This window comes from Ischnura elegans, chromosome 7, assembly GCF_921293095.1.
Source record: "Ischnura elegans chromosome 7, ioIscEleg1.1, whole genome shotgun sequence".
NCBI classification, from domain to species: Eukaryota; Metazoa; Arthropoda; class Insecta; order Odonata; family Coenagrionidae; genus Ischnura; species Ischnura elegans.
In genome coordinates, this window is record NC_060252.1 from 95,239,623 (window position 1) to 95,259,583 (window position 19,961).

General features: G+C 38.9%; 1 long non-coding RNA gene across 2 annotated transcripts; it reads right to left on the reverse strand.

Annotated features, from left to right (window-relative positions):
• Nucleotides 1-5,004: 5,004 nt before the first annotated feature.
• LOC124162601 lies at nt 5,005-14,972 on the reverse strand. 2 transcript variants are annotated; one of them, XR_006865622.1, is made up of 3 exons: nt 14,787-14,972; nt 5,767-5,891; nt 5,005-5,115 (listed from the first exon to the last, which is right to left on the reverse strand). It is a non-coding gene; the product is annotated as an uncharacterized LOC124162601 (long non-coding RNA). The 2 variants fall into 2 exon arrangements; XR_006865623.1 differs by having other exon boundaries at nt 5,759-5,891.
• Between the last annotated feature and the right edge of the window lie 4,989 nt (nt 14,973-19,961).

Sequence of the window (19,961 nt, forward strand, 5' to 3'; positions counted from 1 at the left end):
GGTAGCTCAGTTTGTGAGTGCCCGTCCTCGTCGGCTCTTGGTGGCGTGAGGGGAAAGGATTCAGTTTGCTTCGTTTGTCTTCTAAGTTTTCTGCGACCCGGCCTACCAGTTGACCCGGTAACGCCTGAATTAAAGTTTCTGCGATTTTTGTGGTGATCATGTATCTAAATATCAATGAAATTCGGAGTCATTAGGCGCAAAATTTATTCTTTTACCACTAATAGTTACGCCTTATGGTACCGCTATAAGTGGTAACTGTGGTACCACCAGAATGTTTTGCATCATTACATCCCAAATATTAGGCTCACATCAAATAGCCATACTTTATATGAGATATACATGTTATAACAATCATAATTTCATAATAAAACCTTTGTATTAACAATACATAAGGTAAAGAAAATCGAAATGCTTGATCTAAAAATTCCTTTTTTTTTGGGCTAGTTGATCATTCACAAATTTCAAACGGCTCTAAATGCGTTAATTACGGCTTTAAAATAGCAAACTTTTCGGAAAAATGTCATTAAAAATATTCTTATCAATTTAAAACTCTCAAAAACCCTAATAAATTACGATAAATGACAAAAAAGTTACGTTTAGCACTGCCCTACCTAGCCGTTACCATTTGGTACCGCTAGGCGTTAACGGGTTAAGTGGGACTCGTGGGCATCTGTATACTGTTGAAAACGATTGCATATTGCCTAAAAATTGGCATCAAGGAACTTTTTCATTGCGCTCTAATCAAATTTAAATTGAAGCTTTTTAATAATCTTAACAGGACTGCAATATTCTTTTCTCATCTGCGTTATTTTTCTTTTTCACATCCTTATTTGCCTACTCTATGTACCTATTGTATTGAATCATAATTTAAGTTGGGATAAATTGTTTTTTCAGCTTCTTATGCTTGATTTTCCCGCAGTAAGAGGATTTATCTTTAGGTAAAATTCTCTACTCACTTGCGCATTTCTGATAATAATGTACTTTACATCGTTATTTAATTTGGCATCGTTATTTATTCTACTTCCAACTTAACAGCATCTTTCCCCTCTTCCAATTTTTGTTAACATAAACACTGTTTGTCTTTATTATAAACATTGAGAAGCCTTCAAAATCCTTCATTGAGAAGCGTCAATAATGTTTGCTCTTTTTTCTTCGATAACTATCTAAGTTGGAATTTCCGTTATTTTCCGGCATTTCAGTTCACTTTGATATTAACATTTTCTCAAGATCTTTGACTCCCTGCCAAACATCCTAGAGGTGACTTGCGGGGTATTATGCAGATATAGTCCTCGTTTAGTCTAAAAAGCCGTTTAAAAAATTTGAATACCAACTTTTTGTTGAGCCATTTGAAGTGATAATGCATATTATATTATGTTGTTATATGTTAAAATCATAATAACATGTAACATAATATTATAATTAAATTTTACTTGTAATGAAATAACCTTATTAACGAAATCATTTTAATTATATATGCACGTAGCCCTTGTGCAGGCACCATATTATCACATGCAATCAATTCATTCATTTGCCTACAACTTGATGTAAATATTCCGCATAAATAACTTAAGGAATTGATTTGAATTGCAACGGTTAATCATGACTAGTCTCCGGTAAGAATTTTTTTGTGTTTAATAAATTTGTAATACCGGAGAGCAAATAGCCATCCGAAAGTTTATTTCATATCGAGTACAATTGTTCCTTTTTCTCAACAGGCGATACTGCTGAAACCTGCATTCTCCTGGACAAGAGGTCCATCGGACTGTATCCCATGATTGAAGAAATGAAGCAGAAGACCTGGATTCGTGTTATGTTCATCAGTGTACTGTGGACTATTTGTGTGTGCTTTTTTATTTTTTGTTTGCTGCATTGTTATTCATTGTAATGTGTTGTTTTTTACAGCATTTCGCAGGATTTAGGCAGGAGAGTAGGAATGGATCTCATAGGACATTAGGTAGTGCCTACTTAGTTCTTAGGTCGTAAACATGCGTAGCTTATTTACCAGGACGTTATATAATACCTAGATAGTTATTTGGTCGTCTACAAACTTATTTTAGGCAGGAGCATTATTCTTAGGCTCGGATTTTTAGACCTCGGTGGCCGCTGCAATAGGTACTTGGTATGGGTTGAATGGCTAGCTGTTTGAATGCTGCATTTGGTATGTGAGTGAGTGAGTGCGTGAGTGACTTTGTGTGCTTGCTGTAGTAGTAGTAGTAGTAATAGTAGTAGTGCTAGTAGTGGTAATACTAACACTAATTGTCCCCTCCTTTCCTAAAAATCCCTCCCCACCCTCCCACCCCCTCTAAATCCATACTGCTCCCTCTACGTGGGGAGGGGGAGTAACAGAGGAGAGCCATTTAATTGATAATGCGGTGCAATCAACCAACTACTGGTTGCATGGTAACATAAGACTTTCCTCTGGCGAAAGCAGTCTGGTATCCTAGCATAATAACGTATTCCATGTACTTGGAAAATGTATGGTGACATAATTTTAGCCAATGTTTTGGCATAGTGAATGGTAAATTGTTAAATTGATTCTGTTTATAGTGTCCTCCTTTAGCGTTTATTGATATTTTATTTGCTTGAAATATGTATAGGTTACTATAATATTTCTGATTTCATAATAATTTTGGCATTTCTAATATCTATGTATTGTTCTTTACTTTTGGCATTATGCATTCCGATACCTAAACTTTTGGCAATACATTTGTTTTTTAAATATTTTTTCATTGCAATCATTATGTGAATGCTCTGCTATGTTCTTTAATTTATCCTATTGTCTTCTCTAAAGAGCTGAACAAGTTTGAATTGCATGTTTTATTCATTTTTGCAGCATAGCAATAAGTAACTCTGCTTTTTATTGCCATCAACAATATTATTAGTGTTTTGCGGTGACAATAATATGCATGATAGTAAGTTTTTATGCTCGATTTTTGTGGAATCTTTTCATGATGCATGGTGTCTCTGTGTGGTAATACTGGAACACAGATTTTTTTACCTTCATATTACCCCTAATATTTTGTGTATCATTAAAGATTTGAAGTACTGTACTTTAATATTTATCTTTACAGATGGATTCCAATGCTAAAACTATGTTTTTTTTAAACTGACCTTTGTTTCCGATACTTTAACTGCTAACTTCCGAAGGTTAACGCTGTTCATGCATAGTTTGCGATACCTCAAGTCCATATGAGCTATTTTTTAATCGGTGGGTTTGTCACAATTTTGATGTTTGATTGATGATTTTGAGGTGATAACGGTAAATTAAATAAATAAATGGTGACGTAAATTCACGAAATAAATTTACTTATACGAAATATAAGATAAACGAATATGTTAGGATATAATTTTGTGACATAATGTTGGTAAATGTTGATTTTTTTTAATCATAAATTTAGATTCCTTGAACAAGTGGAGGAGCGTGGGAAAAATTGGGAAAATAAAACAGCGTGAGGAGGCCAGACTATGTTGCTTTCAGTGTGCGTTGCGTAGAGAAATGAGGGGAATCTCGAAAAAAACTACATTTTAAAGCCTCACCAACGTTTGATAAATAACTTATTTTTTTAATTCGACTTGAAAAACAGTGATAAAATAATTTGCATCGTTTTTAATTGTTTTATTGCATGATTCAATCACTTCGTTTTTACTCCTCCCAAAAAGTCTCATGAAAAATCAATCAATTGATTGGGCTTGACAATGAAATCTGGAATCAGCCTATGACAGAACAACACGATACAGTCAACCGGTACGAGGTAGTAAAATTTATCGGAAAACGGAAAATTATAAACTTACATGCGGAGAGGATACTTTGGGATACGTTAATTACCATTTAACTAATTAACATTTTTATTGGTATTTGAACACTCTGCGAAGCCTAGAGGTTTGATTTCAAATCTGCGCTTGTTGCTCACATTCAGCTTCTCCGTTAACGTAACTGAGACTTCGGCGGGAAAATGAATGGTACGGCCCCGCCAAATAATGCTCTAAGCTCACTCAAAAGCACTATTAGCATTTTCTTGAGTTCCATAGCCATATTGTTTAACTAAAGTAACAAAATTATTTATTTTCATGGCAGAAACACGATTCAGATACGTACTTGATAGCATGATTGTCGGGAATACGATGCAAGCAATGATATAGGCTAGCGAGGGTGAGCGACACTTCTGAGGTTGTACCATGGCCAGCTCAAGACTACTAACGACGTGACTACTAACGACGTGACTACTAACCTTGCAGAATCTAGCCTGGTTCACGAAACCAATTGTTCCAGTCTCGCTCAGTCATCCGCAAAGAATTCCTGAAGGCAGGGGAGCAGCGCAGTGTGGACATTCAGTCGGAGGCCACTGGAGAGAGGATTTCCCGGGCGACCGCGAGAAAGGTGGATGGATGACGTGAAAGACCTAATACAAATTGCTATAAGAAGATCGTGACCTCATCGTCGCGTGATCAAGTCAAGATCAACAGTAATGCCAGTACAACGTAATGCCAGTCGTTACGGTAAGGCACTTTAAGTTAAATTAAATTTAAAGCTAAATTTTTTCCCACACAGTTGCAGATGGAAAGAAATACATCTATTCGTTAAAGAAATTCTTCGATTTATTTTAAGTACGTTTTTATTCCTGTAATCTTTAAATGAGATATTAATGAGTATTTTACTCCCTCTCTGGACTCATAATCGGTCCATTATTCCAATTTTAATGGGAAAATATTATTCCACGTTTTAGATTAGAAAGTTCATTTCCATCAGAGCCTTCACATTTCACGGAGGACAGTGCATATTAGTGCACATGCCTGGGTAAATTTTAAATTAGCGGTATAATTTAAACGAAATAAATAATTAATTTTTGATATCAATTTATTCTTCTCGGTATCTTTTGCATATTGACCAAGTTTGTAATATTCCTGTTGTATAACAAGCGTCCATATTACCAAATATTACCTTCGGAATTATGGATACAATATAAAAGAAAGAAATTTACGGAGGTAAAATAAAAGTACATTTGGTCAGTTTAGTTTATATTTTAATATTCTTTTTGACAGCTGACAACATGATATTTTTGTATAAACAGGATGTTCTTGACTTTGGCGGCATTTTCATGTGATGATTGGTTATCCCTGAAAATAGAATAGAAATGAGAGGATTAATAATTTTCCGATACATCACTGCAAGGACTCAGAAATTTACCCAAATACTTTGAAGGGTATATGTTTATTGAAAAGTGTACAATTCTGCACTCGGTAACATAATATCGGTGCATAACTTTTAAGTCATAAGCACTATTCCTTCCATTTCTTTGTAATGGGCCGTAAATTTTATATCAGGGCACTAAATATTAATATCATCGTCCAACATTTTCATTGTTTTAATACGTATGCGTTTAAAATTTAAACTTCGTAAAGCCGAATAAATGAGAGGAATCCAACAGTATCCTGCACTTAAACTATTCAGTTCGAGGAAATGTAGATGTGTAACAGGACCTTTCAACATTGACATAATAGGAATTCTACAAAAAAAACTTTTAAAAATTTAAAAGTTTTAGCTTAGAAAGACTACAACTTAGCTTGCAAAGACTTAACAACTCATTAAAAAATTTCGTTGGGGAGACAGGCTGAGGTAATCATTTAAATGCTCCATGGTATTTTACCGGGCAGAATACTATAATGAGAATAATATTTCTTAATGATCAAGGACGGGAATTGATTGAATCGAAAACTCCGAGATAAATTTGAGAAGATTCAGAGGAAACGTAATAATTACCTTCTCACCTTTCTCATTTCCAAATATCTTCTCATTCACTTTGACCCTTTGGTGTTGTTGCATCCGCAATTGGTGCAGCTACAGCTGGGCCCGCAGTTGCAGTTCGAGCCCCCTTGGCAAGACGAGCCGGAGCCTGAAAAGAAGACGATTCATTCAAAAATGAAAATGAACACATTCGGAGAGCCGTTGAATCTTCACATGAATCGTTCAATGATTCATTCTCTGCTAGAGGCATAAAATATGGAAATGAACGAAGTGAGCCCTTTGAGTGAGCCGCAGGGAAGATATAAAAAAAAAGAAATCAATAACCATAATGTTGCGGGTTTAAAATGAAAGTACATCTGGTCAGTTTCGTTAGCCAGTATATTTTAATTTGTATAAACATCATGCATTTTTTCTTTTATACATGAAACAGCTTACAGGATGGAAAATAGTTAAGTAAATGAACCTACCTAATTCATTCATCATCGTAATTAAAAATCGTTAATCTTATAAATTAGTTTGACGCAGCTTTCCAAAGAATTCTCCCATCAGTAAATCTTTTTGCACATGCATAATATTTCTGCTTTACATTTCACCTTCTCTATGCAACTCATCCGTTGCCTACCACTGCCGTTCTTCCTCTCATGACATGTTCGTCTTCTACCAATGTTTTCGGAAAGACCAACTTCTCACCAACTCTTCTTAGACTTCTAGTCTTAAACTCATGATCTACTAATTCCTTAGGTTTTAGCTTAATTATTTTTAATGACAATTAATCTTTCAGCTTAACGAGAGGTTTGATCGAGTATCAACAATACGATTGCGCAACCTGAGACTAATTGTTACAGGAAATTATAGTCGCACATTTACGTCCAACCTTAATTATTTAAGGTTCTTAAGAAAGTCCTTCTCGCGGCTGAGCTTTAAGCCACCGAGTGCGTCCACCGGGTTGCGGATGGTGGGTCAACCTCTAGATATAGAGGTAGGCTGCGATATAAGCAGGTTTACTTGTCGAATAAGCAGTCGTGGACAAAAAGCGGCGGTTATCCGAGGTGGTATGGGTCTATCCCTGGGAGAGATAGGCCATCTTAATGATACACTAAACCTGTGAAGATACCGTGACTTGGCGATGAGAGGCCGCCAACAATTATGCCTCACATCACCCGGAGGAGAGGGCAGCAGCTCTTCTTCATATGAGTGAAGGTGGAGATCACGATGGTCAATACAGCGACACTCATTGCACTTCAGGCGTGGTAACATTTACTTTAACGGCTGTAGTACTGCGATGTGGAAGGCAAGGGGAAACCACCACATTATTATCCCGAGGAGGCGCAGCTACTCCAACTTTAAATTGTCTGACATGATGGAATTCTCTCAGGTAAAAAATTCCGGAGGTAAACTAGTCCCCCATTCGGATCTCCTGGCGGGGACTACCCGAGAGGGTACATCGGTCAATTGTGATAAAGTTATGAGGATAGGTACATGGAACGTGAGATCACTCAGGACTTGCGGTAAGCTAGAAAACCTTAAAGTGGAAATGGAAAGATTGAATATCGACGTGCTAGGAATCAGCGAAATGAAATGGCCTGAGGAGGGAGACTTTTGGAGTGGAAGCTATAGGATTATACACACAGGATCCCTGAACGGTAATGCTGGGGTTGGGATAATGCTCAGAAAGAGCGCCGGAATGCGTGTGAAAAGCTTCCTACAGTACAATGAAAGGATAGTTATAGTGAAGATAGAGACTAAGCCAGTAGATACCGTAGTGGTACAAGTCTACATGCCCACGACAGACTACGAGGATGAAGAAGTTGAAGACGTCTACGATGATATAAAGGAAGTAATCAAAAAGGTAAAGGGAGAAGAAAACATAATTGTTTTAGGTGATTGGAACGCTGTCGTCGGCGAAGGCCAGGATGGAAGAATAACCGGAAAATATGGATTAGGAAATAGAAATGAAAGAGGAGAAAGGCTGTTAGAGTTCTGCACAGAACACAAATTAGTGTCTGAAAACTCAGTTGAGAATAACTGGACTACCTTAAGAAGTGGATTTCAGGAGGCCGCTAGAGAAGTTCTAGGGATAAGAAAATGTATTAAGAAAAAGCCATGGATCACGGATGAAATCCTAGACCTCATTGAAGAAAGGAGAAAGTATAAGAATACGAATACTGAGGAAGGACAGGCTTGCTACAAGAGAATAAGGCACGAGATTTGCCGCCAAGCGAGGAAAGCCAGAGAAGCGTGGAGGAGGAACATATGTGAGGACGTACAAAATAACCTCGTAAAAGGGAAAGTGGAAGCGGCCTATAGAACAGTGAGGAACCATTTCAAGGAACCAAACACAAAATGTAATAGCATAAGGAACAGGAATGGAAACATTCTAATTGAAAACGAAGACAAAGCCGAGAGATGGAAGGAATACCTGGAGAAATTATACAACGGGAGTAAACTTAGCTCAAAAGTTCTCGAAGAGGAAAGTGAAGTTGAATAGGATGACATTGGAGCAAGCATCTTAAGATCGGAATTTGACGCTGCAGTAAGAGATCTGCGAAAGAATAAGGCCCCAGGAATAGATGACATTCCAGCAGAGTTAATAAAAAATGCAGGAGAAAAGGTCTTAACTCAACTGTATAAAACTGTCTGCGCTATGTACTCAACAGGAGATTTACCTAGTGACTTCGAGAAGAACAACATCATTCCCATACCCAAAATGAAGAGAGCTGAGAAGTGCGAAGAATTTAGGACCATAAGCCTGACGACACATGCGTCGAAGATTCTGACAAGAATCATTTACAGGAGAATTGAACGAAGAGCAGAAGAATTCCTGGATGAGGACCAATTCGGATTTAGGAAAAGCAGGGGCACAAGGGAAGCAATTTTGGCTCTTAGGTTGATCATAGAGAAGAGAATGGAGAAAAACAAACCAACCTTCATAGCATTTGTCGATTTAGAGAAGGCCTTTGATAACGTGGAATGGAATTCAATGCTTAGAATTTTGAAAGAAATCGGCGTACTCTACAATGATCGTAGAAATATTCATAGTTTGTATAAAAACCAAGTAGCTGTGATCAAATGTGGACCAAACGGTGCAGAAGCGAGAATAAGAAAAGGGGTGAGACAAGGTTGTGCGCTTTCCCCCTTAATTTTTAATGTTTACATAGAGAAAGCCATCAACGAAATCAAGCAGAAAGCTTCGGGTGTCAATATCCACGGAGAAAAAATTAGTATGCTGCGATTTTCTGACGACATAGCAGTCATAGCCGAGACAGAGAAGGATTTGAAGAAGACGTTGACACACATGGAAAGGACAATGGCCAGATATCAGCTGAAAATCAACAAAAAGAAGACTAAGATATTAGTTTGCAGTAAAAGAGAGGAGGCTAAAACAAACATCAACCTAGGAAAGCATAAGCTTCAAGAGGTGAACGAGTTCTCTTACCTGGGAAGCCGAATTACCAGCGATGGACGGAGCAAGAAAGAAATACACAGTAGAATAGCGCAGGCGAAGAGGGCTTTCTACAAAAAGAAGAATCTTCTTACAGCTGAAAATACCAGCATAGAAGTAAGGAAACAATTCATCAGATGCTACATATGGAGTATGTTTCTCTATCGAAGCGAGGCTTGGACGTTGACAGCAGCAGAGAGGTCAAGAGTGGAAGCATTCGAAATGTGGTGCTACCGAAGAATGATGAAGATAAAATGGATTGACCGTGTGAGTAACCATGAAGTGCTAAGGAGAGTGGGAGAAAAGAGAAGCCTCCTAGAAACATTAAGCAGGAGAAGGGACAACTTAGTTGGCCACATTTTGAGGCACGATGGTCTGATGAAGACAATCGTTGAAGGACAAGTGGAAGGGAAAAAGGGCAAGGGACGGCCCAGAATGAGTTATATCGGACAGGTTATAAAGGATGTAAAAGAGAATAAATATGTAGCTATGAAGAGATTAGCGGATAGGAGAGAGAAATGGAGAGCTGCGTCAAACCAATCTTAGGATTGTTGATTAATGATAATGATGATGATGAAGAAGGTCCTTGAATGCCCAAGAAAAACCGTTTCCATGGTAACTGCGAAGTGCATCAAAAACTTTTTGTGTTGCCATAGCTCAGTAACTAAGGAGTCTATATTGTGTTGATAATGAGATACCATGCTTATGAACAAAAATGCTTTAAATTGTCTCCCCTACCGCCTCCTGAAGTATTGTACGCATTGTATGCACCAGAGTGCACAGTTAAGTGCCTTGTAAAAAACCGTTCTCTTCATTTTCCCCTTGCATTTCAGTTTTCAGTGACTATAACCCATTTCAGTTTCAAGTGATCCCGCTTACCCGCCTTAAATGCTCTTCGCGTTAGACTGTTACGTGTTGTTCCAGGTATTAGAAGTCGTTTTTCTTTCCTCATATTTGCCTCAATTGTCTTTCGTTGCGCTATCCGTCGTAATAGACCACTTTGCTGGTCGTCCAACCATCCGTTTCCGGAAGGGATATCTCCGGCGAGAACGGCTTCGTCATTATCCGCTCCGCGGCGAAAGGGTTGGTCGGCAGCTAGAAGGTGACCTTGAGGAGCTCGGGTTCGTTGATCGCTTGACCCAAGTGGAGCGAAAGGAATGACTGACAACAAATTGGGAGTCCTCGGGATTTCCGACTAGCTTTCGAAGAATTGGCGATATAGGAACCTCCTGTTCGTTACACGCACTTAAAACGTAATAGTATAACACTCTAGTTGTTCTGAGCTTGAATGAGTATTTTCAAATTCCCACACTTCAAAAAGGGACATCAATTGCAAATGTATTGGTCATAAGTACACTGCACTACTGCAACGTATGTGTTTTTTTACGTATCTGTAGATGCAGTGGCGGATCCAGAATAGGAGGATAGCGACAATTGGGGGGGGGGGACTTTTTTGTGCGCGCTAGTCATCGTCCTTGTGTTTCACAATATTTCGTGGAAAGGAGAGTATTTGGGAAACACGTTTACCAACATGCCTCCATCGGACTAATACAATGTACACTTATATTAGGCCGGCCCGAGTTGCGACACAAATATGTTACGTAATATTCAAGGAAGTTGGGTACCTCTACGTTACTTCTGTTAAACCTCAAAATTATTACGAAACCTAGCAAACCAGTGGAGAACGAAGTGCGTCGTAACGTTTTTGTAGCTTTGAAATGAAGAGTTGCCTTTTAAATAATTTTTTAGCGGTTGAACAGAAATGAAATTAAAAATATGTTGTTAAAAAATGATTATTTTTACGATTGATGAAAATATAATAATTAATAATGTGTTGTTGAAAATATTTTCGGATGTGAAAGTACAAGAGGTGCTATTTCACAAGCGTCCGGCCACACCTTGAATTTGCAGCGAGCGATTCATCGCAATTGCTTGGAATTAATGTTCTTAAATCTGGAAATCTTAAATCCGACGCAGAAAGACTTGATCCGCGAACTAAATGAAAGAGTGCGCAAATAATGCAATAATAATCAAAGCGCTATTCGTAAAAAAACTGCTACGAGTGAATTCAAGGTTTGGCCGGACCACTAAGAAATAACATTATCTTGTTATTTTCCAAAATCTTCCGACGAAACGAACCCTAGATTCCTCAGGGCTCTGTCACAAATATTACTTATACCCCACGATACCCCACGAAGTTATCGTAACCAGTAACCATTAAAAATGAGTTTGGAAGATAGTACTTCACCCTCTTTGAAGTTAGGCGCATTTAGAAATCCTTGTGAGTAATAAAATAAAACAATTCGTCAAGCTTCAAAAGTTGAGTATAGAATCAATAAGTTACAGAACATCAGAATTGGGAAATTTAATTTGAGATTGTTGTTAATATTTTCATTTTGCGGGAAAATATTTGCATCGCAAGCAATAATAATTCGACCGGAAAAAATGTACAAAAAAATGAAATATTTTATTTTTCACTTTTGCAATGAAAAATCTCACGCTCTTAGGTTAGTGTTAGTTCTAACTAAATAACTTTACCCTCAATGAGAACTATAGAAAGGACATTAAGAATTTTATTTGAAAAGAGTGGTACATCTGGAATATTGATAAATCATGCCGAACGGGCATTGTGACTTAGAGGTCAAAGTCTGACCAACATACGGTCAGTCCTTCGTCCCAAAATATTTAGAGATCCTTACGAGCAATGCGTATGTGTCATTACCCATTATCTGATACTAGGGGACGTTGTTTGCTTAAATGGCGCAGAAACAGATAATCTATCGGGCGAAATGGTATGGACAGCATAATTATTTGACTTCTTCAGACGTCATTGTGTTCACTTAGCATACATGGCGGCGCGAGGACTGCATTGAGCAAAGCTTACTCAGCGGTGACCATGACGACGAGTTAAATATGGTTAAGCCAATCGTTTTTCAATTCTGCATGGACATTAATGGCGCGCGTGATTCGACTAACCGATCAAAAGAGGAGCAAGTAACTTCGCTTTGGCGAATTCACTTCTCCTTAAACAGCTAGGTTCTCGATCATAAAATACTAATACTTTTCACAATACTTTTCTTACCACTTTTCACATTACCACACTTTTCACGTCACTATGTAAGTAAGATTTCCATCAACGAAAAAGATCGATCAAGAATAAGAAGTAAAATTAAGGATACAATTATATAATGAAGATAACTCTTTTAGCAAGTGCAAATTCTTTAAATTAGCACTTAGGCCAGCTGCTTTAGCCGACAGTAGCGTCATTTTCTTTAAAATAATGCGTTTTTTCTTCGTAAAATTATTTTCCTACTGATTGAAGCAGACCTGACTACAGCATTCGACGAATGCCCTGTTTGCAATCGTATGTATGACTCCCAGAAGGCACAGCATTCCTTTGCGTGCGAGTCAACTAGTGGCTGTAGTCAACTGGAGGCCAAATTTAATTTTTATAATGAATCTTGTGGTGTAACGATATACATCGCATATTTTATTGAATTTCATTAATCTTACGGGTTTAAATAAATGTCATTTTTATACTATACGGAGATTCATGATACTTTAAAGGTAAGAACTGATAAAAGAAGAATGTACGAATAAAAGTTTTAAATTATATTTTATGGGTCCAAAATATTGACATGAAAACGAAAGTGAAGAAGGTAGACTCAAAAATTACAGAAAAAGTGGCAGGAGTAATGAGGAAAAGAAGAGAAAAAGATTACTGCGACAGATTGGAAAGAGGTCAAAGATCTTTTAACATTAACTCAACACTTGAGCTGAGAAGTTAGGAAGAATACAATAATAAAGACGAGGGAACTGGAAAAAGATATAATCGACGTGGTAGATCATAGCAACTAGATGACACCAGATGGCCAAAGAAAATATTGCAAGTTCTATATATATCAAGAATTAGGCCGTCTTGAGTGTAATTTTTAAATACATTTTTAAAAATCTTGATTGAGCAACAGCAAAATCATGGGGATAAAAACTAAATGTGAAAATTCGCTAATAATCATACTTTCATGAAATATAGGTGTTTTTCGGAGTGAGTTATCACATTTACCCGAATTTACATTGCACTCTTGAATCCCGAAAGAAAATTTGCGATAAAATATTATTTTCCAAGCATCGCAACACTTTCGATTCAAAGAAAAATTTTCCTTGGAGATAAAATGTTTCTTCAAGGTTCATTTTAACGCTTAAATTTGCGGCTGCACGTAATACGGAATAAAATTTTTAATGACTCACCGATTTATCACGCAAACGAAGTCGGACCATGAGCGGAAAAAACCTGGAATTATTTCCACTCCCCCACTTTTTAAAGGGAAACCTTGCTAGGCCCAAAATATTCCTTTCGCATTACATGTTATCTTTTGACTGTATCTTTCCTAATGCTTCCGATGATACTTATCACCTTATGCGGGAGAGAATGGAATTTGCGTTAAAGGCGTTAGCATCAGGAATTGAATAGAATTGATGATTTAATTTTTAAATTACTTCAGCGCATGAAATTCGCATTTCGTGTTCATATTTCCTGTTAAAACAAGATTAATGGATGAATTCGCTGTAAGCAGAAAAATGAAATGCACTTTTAACCGCTTTTACGTCAACATTTCAATTGCTATAGGAGTGCAAGTAATCAGGTCCCAGTAATATAAAATAAAACGCAATTATTTGACTCCTTCACACGACATCCACTGCCCATATACGGATTGCATGCACATTGATATATACTAGGAATGGATTGAGCGAAGCTTACTCAACTATGACGATGACCGTGATCATGACGCCGAGTTTAAAACGGTAAAATCATTGAAATTTGCGTGATGTGGTTGTCAGAAATTCAAAATGGAGATTGTAGCAGCTGTTCAAGAACCTTAGTTAGGAATCTATCAACTTCGGTAGGATTTTAATATTTTTTCTTCACGATGTCAAAATAAATTTTCTAATTTAGGTTCGAATACACAAAGAGAGAGGTGAGAAAATCTTGCTCAGAAAGTAAAAAAAACTATGACATTTCACGGGGGAAGCGGGCAGTTATATTTTAAGTACTTTTCGATCGAACTTACACGACACGTTGGTTTGGGAAAATTATTTTGGAAACAATCTTTTTCTAACAAACTCAAATGAGATATTATACGAAGCTAATTGTAGCTATTATTAAATCGAAACTTGAAGCTTTTACGTGGTGGAAGGGTTCCATATTAATAATGAAAAACACACTGTTACTTCCACAAAATTCATCGAGTTTCTATTTTATTACCGGTTTCGGCTATTACACCAGTGCCCATATACATCCACTGCCCATATACGGATTTCATGCACATTGATATATACTAGGAATGGATTGACCGAAGCTTACTCAACCATGACGACGACAGTATTTGAAAATCGTGTAATAGCCGAAACCGGTAATAAAATAGAAACTCTGTGAATTTTGTGGAAGTAACAGTGTGTTTTTCATTATTAATATGTAGCTATTATATTATTGTAATAGACGAAACTAAGCTATATTCTATGCAGCTATTTATTAAGTGAGCAAACTAAACCTAACTAAGTAAAGTGAGCTAAGTGCAGTATGAAAAATGGATATTCCCTTACCTTTTCCTCCACAGCATGGGTCAGGCATGGTGAATTCTCGTGAGGTCAGAGCTTCTCAATCGAATCAGTGTAATCTTCCTTCTCGTGGTGCTCAACGCAGGCGGTCTGATGTCTTCCGTGCCAGAGCGGAGAGCTTTATAAGCAGCGCCCGCGAGTCAGCGCACTTCCTCGCGCCCGACGTTGCCGACGCCCGTAACAATGCTCTTCCTGGAATCTGAAGCGAGGCAGCGCGGACGGACGGCGTTGTGATTGTTCACCCACACTGTTGCCAGATCGGGAACAATGACGAGACGCACTCCTTGTGACGAGGGAGAAAGAGGGGGGGGGGGGATGGCGAGAAGCGGTTCAGGGCAGAGAGACTTAAAATTGAATCTGCTTCATTCTCTCTTCGGGATCAGACCAGTCAATCCAAAGAGCCCATTATAATTTTATATTACTCGACACTCACCTACATTTCACTTCCTCATCTCAGAGTCCTCTACATTGCCATATAATAACTACGAAGTTGAGTCGTCGCAATCCGCCATTGTTAGACAAATCATTAACGGCGAGCTGTGTTGTAGCATAGACGTAACGTCAAGTTGGTGCAGTTTTTTCCATTTGTGTAATTGATTAACAAGAGAGATGGGCGGTTCTTCTGCACCAAACTGTTCCATTAGTTGCAGGGATGGGTTCTGTGTTTTTGCTTTTCCTTGTAACCCTGAGGTAAGGGCGAAATGGTTACAAATGTGCGGGATGGATAAGTGGCAACCATAGCCGTCGTCCACAATAGGGTAGTTTCCTATTATTTTTTTATTGCCTAAATCGAAAGATTATTACTCCTGGAGTACGTATTTCACGCTCTTAGATTTTTAATGACGATATCTATTTTTCGCGATTAAATGAAAAGTGAAAATTTTCAAGCGCGCGAAAACGCGACGGCTAAGTATAAATGCTGGGAAAACCCCGTGCGACGTCATTCTGGCTCCGGCTGTCGCCGTGTGAGGTGACATAGGGGCGAGGCTTTGAGCCCTAATACGATGCAGGTTGCTAGCAGGTAGCAGAGTATACTGCTAGTAGGTAGCGCCTGGCATAAATAATGATTATTAATACCCTATCAAACGAAGTAAACTTTCCGACCTTAGCCAGTTTTAATGGGTGATCATTAAGAGATGTTTCCTGAGCTCTGTGCCACATGCATGCATTGGTAATCTTAGACAATGTAAAACTCCTATCTACTCGTATAGAAACTAGGTCCCTGTGACGTCACTTGGAGTGGCATCGCATGGGAGCCAATCTGGCCTTTTTCAAGTGCGGTTAAAATTGACCATTGCCATTCGTCTGAACTGGGATTTCTAAAACCAAGTAATTTCTATATTATGAATACACTAATTATGGGTAACGAATCGCAATCATTGCCTTTCGTTTTCTTTGATGAAGGAAACTACCCTATTTGTGAGGTGAGTTAAAGTTGATTTGATTCAATGTATTGGGTAAGTATTCATATGAAGATCAAGTTCTTAGTTTCGGCTTAAGTTGATGAAGGGCTGTGATTTATTTCAAAGTTTAATACATTTGGTACTCAGTTCTACGTTGTACGTAATGTAAACAGAAAAGGGTGCATAATAATTCCTGCTATAGTTGAGGGTTTTTCATGTTTAAAAGGTAATTTGTGGAAATCATTTTTAAACGTTGATAGTGTCGTAAAACTGATACAAGTAACCCGAGATAAATTCAAGTGATTAATTTAAACAATAAACATCAGAATACGCGACCTATTCACATGATGGAATGTGGTTAATTGTTATAATTCCGTCGCGTGAAAGTTATACTTGTAAGTGTCCTTTAAACTTATAATTGTAACTATATAAGTGCTCTCACGTTTGGAACTCCATGAGGAACTATTACGTGCGATGCAATCAATGATACCAGTTTTCATTAAAGACTTACTGAAATCATGAAATACTTATGTCCCTTTTGGAACTGCGTTATTGGTAGCAAATGTTTGCAGGTATTCGAATTCATGTTGGATTTTACACCTTGTAATTACATGCGATTTATAAACAGCGAAACCTTCCTTAATTAATATAATAGTCAACATACAGTTTATAATTATAGTATTCTACCGATTAAGATAGGTTTCCATGGAGTACAATTGAGTGATTTGGGAGTCTCCCTATCCTTCCGGCGCTGCCTTCTTCAATTCACTGTGAGGCCTACTCCTTTTCAATTTATCTAAAAATCCTATTATTTTTCCTTCCCCTCCCTCGTTTCCCTAGCATTCTACCCTCTAACACCATTTTCAACATCCCCTCCCCGCTAAGTATTCGCTCCATCCATATATTCTGTCTCCTCAATACCTCATCTAAAAGCTGCCTCTCCTCGCCCACCATATCCAGCACTTCGTCATTCCTTTTCCTCTCCGTCCATTTCACCCTCTCCATTCTTCTCCATACCCACATCTCGAATGCCTCCAATCTTCTCACGTCTTCTTTCCTCAAAGTCCACGTTTCCGCACCGTAGAGAGCTGCACTCCATATCAAACTCTTCACTAACCTTTTCTTTAAACTCTTAGATAACGATCCTCTCAGAATCTCCTTCCTGTTCATGAACGCCTCCTTCGCTAATGCAATTCTCTTCCTAACACCTTCCCAAATACTCGTTTGCCCTCGCCTCCATTCGTCTGTTCAATATCCTCAGCACCACTTTCGCCGCATGCGATATTAGGCTGATAGTTCTATAATCTCCGCATTGCACAGCTTTATTCTTTTTCGGAAGCGGAAATAAAACCGTCTTCACGAAATCCTCCGGCCAACTTCCCTCGTCATAGATCCTGCGTACTATTTCGAAAAACCTTTTCTTACCTTCCTTCCCTAGATTCTTCAGAAGCTCACACGGGATATTGTCCACGCCTACTGCTTTCCTGGCCTTCATATCACGAAGTGCTTTCTCTATTTCCGAATCTAATATCCCCGGACCAAGATTATCCTCCCCCACTTCACTTTCATCCTCTAAAGTCAATCTCTCCGGTCTGTTCCTCACTTTATAGAGATCCTCTACGTATTCCTTCCATCTACTCTGTACCTCTTCTCGCTCGGTTAGCATCCTTTCATCCTTAGCCTTAATTTTAGGCATGGTTTGCCCTCTTTTGCCGCCCGATAGCGACTTAACTTTGCCATATAGCGCGCCTACCCCTCCTTCCTTCTGAAACTTTTCCATTTCCTCACACTGTCTTTTCCACCAAGCCTCCCTTACTCTCTTAGTTTCACGTCCTAATCGATTATTCAATTCGCTATACATTCTTTTGCCCTGTTCTGTGTCCACGTTCTTCCACTTCCTCCTCTCCTCCATTTCCCTTATCATGTTCTCCGTTATCCACGGCTTCTTTATTCTTCTACTGTCAACGTAACCAATTGACTTCTCCGCCGCTTTGACTATTCCCGTTTTAATATTATCCCATCTTACCTCTACAGTCTTAGTACTTTCAATCTCCCGTATACTAATGTCCACTAGTTCCTGATATTCTCTCCTTATACTCCCCTTCAGGTTTTCTACGTTCCATTTCTTCGCCTTCCTAACTTTCATAACTCTTTTGAATCTTACGTTACATTTCATAAGTACTAGGTTGTGGTCTGAATCCGCATCTGCTGCTGGGAAGCTGCGCGAGTTTTTCACACTATTCCTAAACCTCTGCCTTACCATAATGTAGTCTATTTGATATCTCCATACATCCCCTGGACTTTTCCATATCTACCTTCGCCCTTTATGATGATTGAACCACGTGTTTTTGATAAATAACTTGTTTCTCTTGCAAAATTCTGCTGCTTTCTCACCCCTGTCGTTCCGAATTCCTAATCCAAATTCCCCTATTTCGTTTCCAACCCTCCCTTCCCCGACTGAAGCGTTCCAGTCCCCCATCACTACCAGATTTTTCTTGCCCGGAGTTTCTCTAATTATTTTCTCGAGCTGTTCATACACCTCATCGACTTCTTCCTCCCTATGATTGCTAGTGGGCATGTAAGCTTGGACCACCACAAGGTTGGTGGGCCGCGCCTCAATTTCTACCACCAGAATACTATCGCTTACCTGTTATATACCTACCACACGCTTACCCACCTTCCCGTGTAATACTAAAGCTACCCCTCGCTGGCTTTCCTCGCCACCACTATGTATAACCCTATACCCATCACTCCAGTAGTCCCCCCCATTCCTCCACCTCACCTCGCATAATGCTAGGATATCTATCCTCCCTTTATCCATTTCCCTTTTGATATTTTCTAACTTCCCCGCCCTCATCATTGTCTTCACATTCCACGTCCCTACATTTATAGCCGACTTATTCTTCTCCATCTTCTTGGTCTTCTTCTCTCTTCATTGCTGCCGCTGGTGATGATGATAAGTCTCTGCAAGGATTTCGCATGTTGACGACCCCGAGGATCTTGCCGACCTCGCTGCCGTGCCCGACACCCGCCGTTTGCGGGCGGGTCCCGGTGGATGAGATTCCGAGGCTCATTTGATTGTACTCCATGTTTTCAGGGAAGAGATAGTTGGTAGGGTTTCCCACTTCCATTCCAACAGTGTTTTTCACGTGACACCATCACGTGGACTACCTTTCGTCTGGCTCCTACCCTTCCACCTATCTGCCATTGGTGGCCCTACCGGGAATAATTTAGAATTAATCCCGCCAGTGCAGCTCTAGGGGTCATAGGAACGCGCAAGCCTTTCCACCGCAACAAGGTTGTAGCCCAGGGAAAGCCCATACATTACATGCACGTAATTATTTAGCCATGTTATCATTATGGAATCATTTTCCTGCGAATCATCTTTGTTTTCCTTGCCACAGGTGCACTTATACGAATCAAAATTTGAGTCCGCTTGGAAGAAAGCCTGGAAAAAATTAAAAGCCCAATGATGTTCCGACGATTTTCAACGTCGCAAATTGTCCTAAGCCTATTACACCAAAGAGGAGACCTCTCATATTCGATTGCCGGCTGATAAGGACGTGCCCCTGGTGACACCTGAAGTCTTTTCCTTTGCTAAAGTTGAAGAACCATCGAGTGTGGTGTGTACATATTAAGGTTGTACTGTTATTTATACTCTTCTTGGCATTTGCTGAGAGAAAGTGTTTGTTGTTATCAGTGTTAGTGCATTGCGATGAAAGGTATTATTATAGGTAATAACAAAGTATTGTGGCAC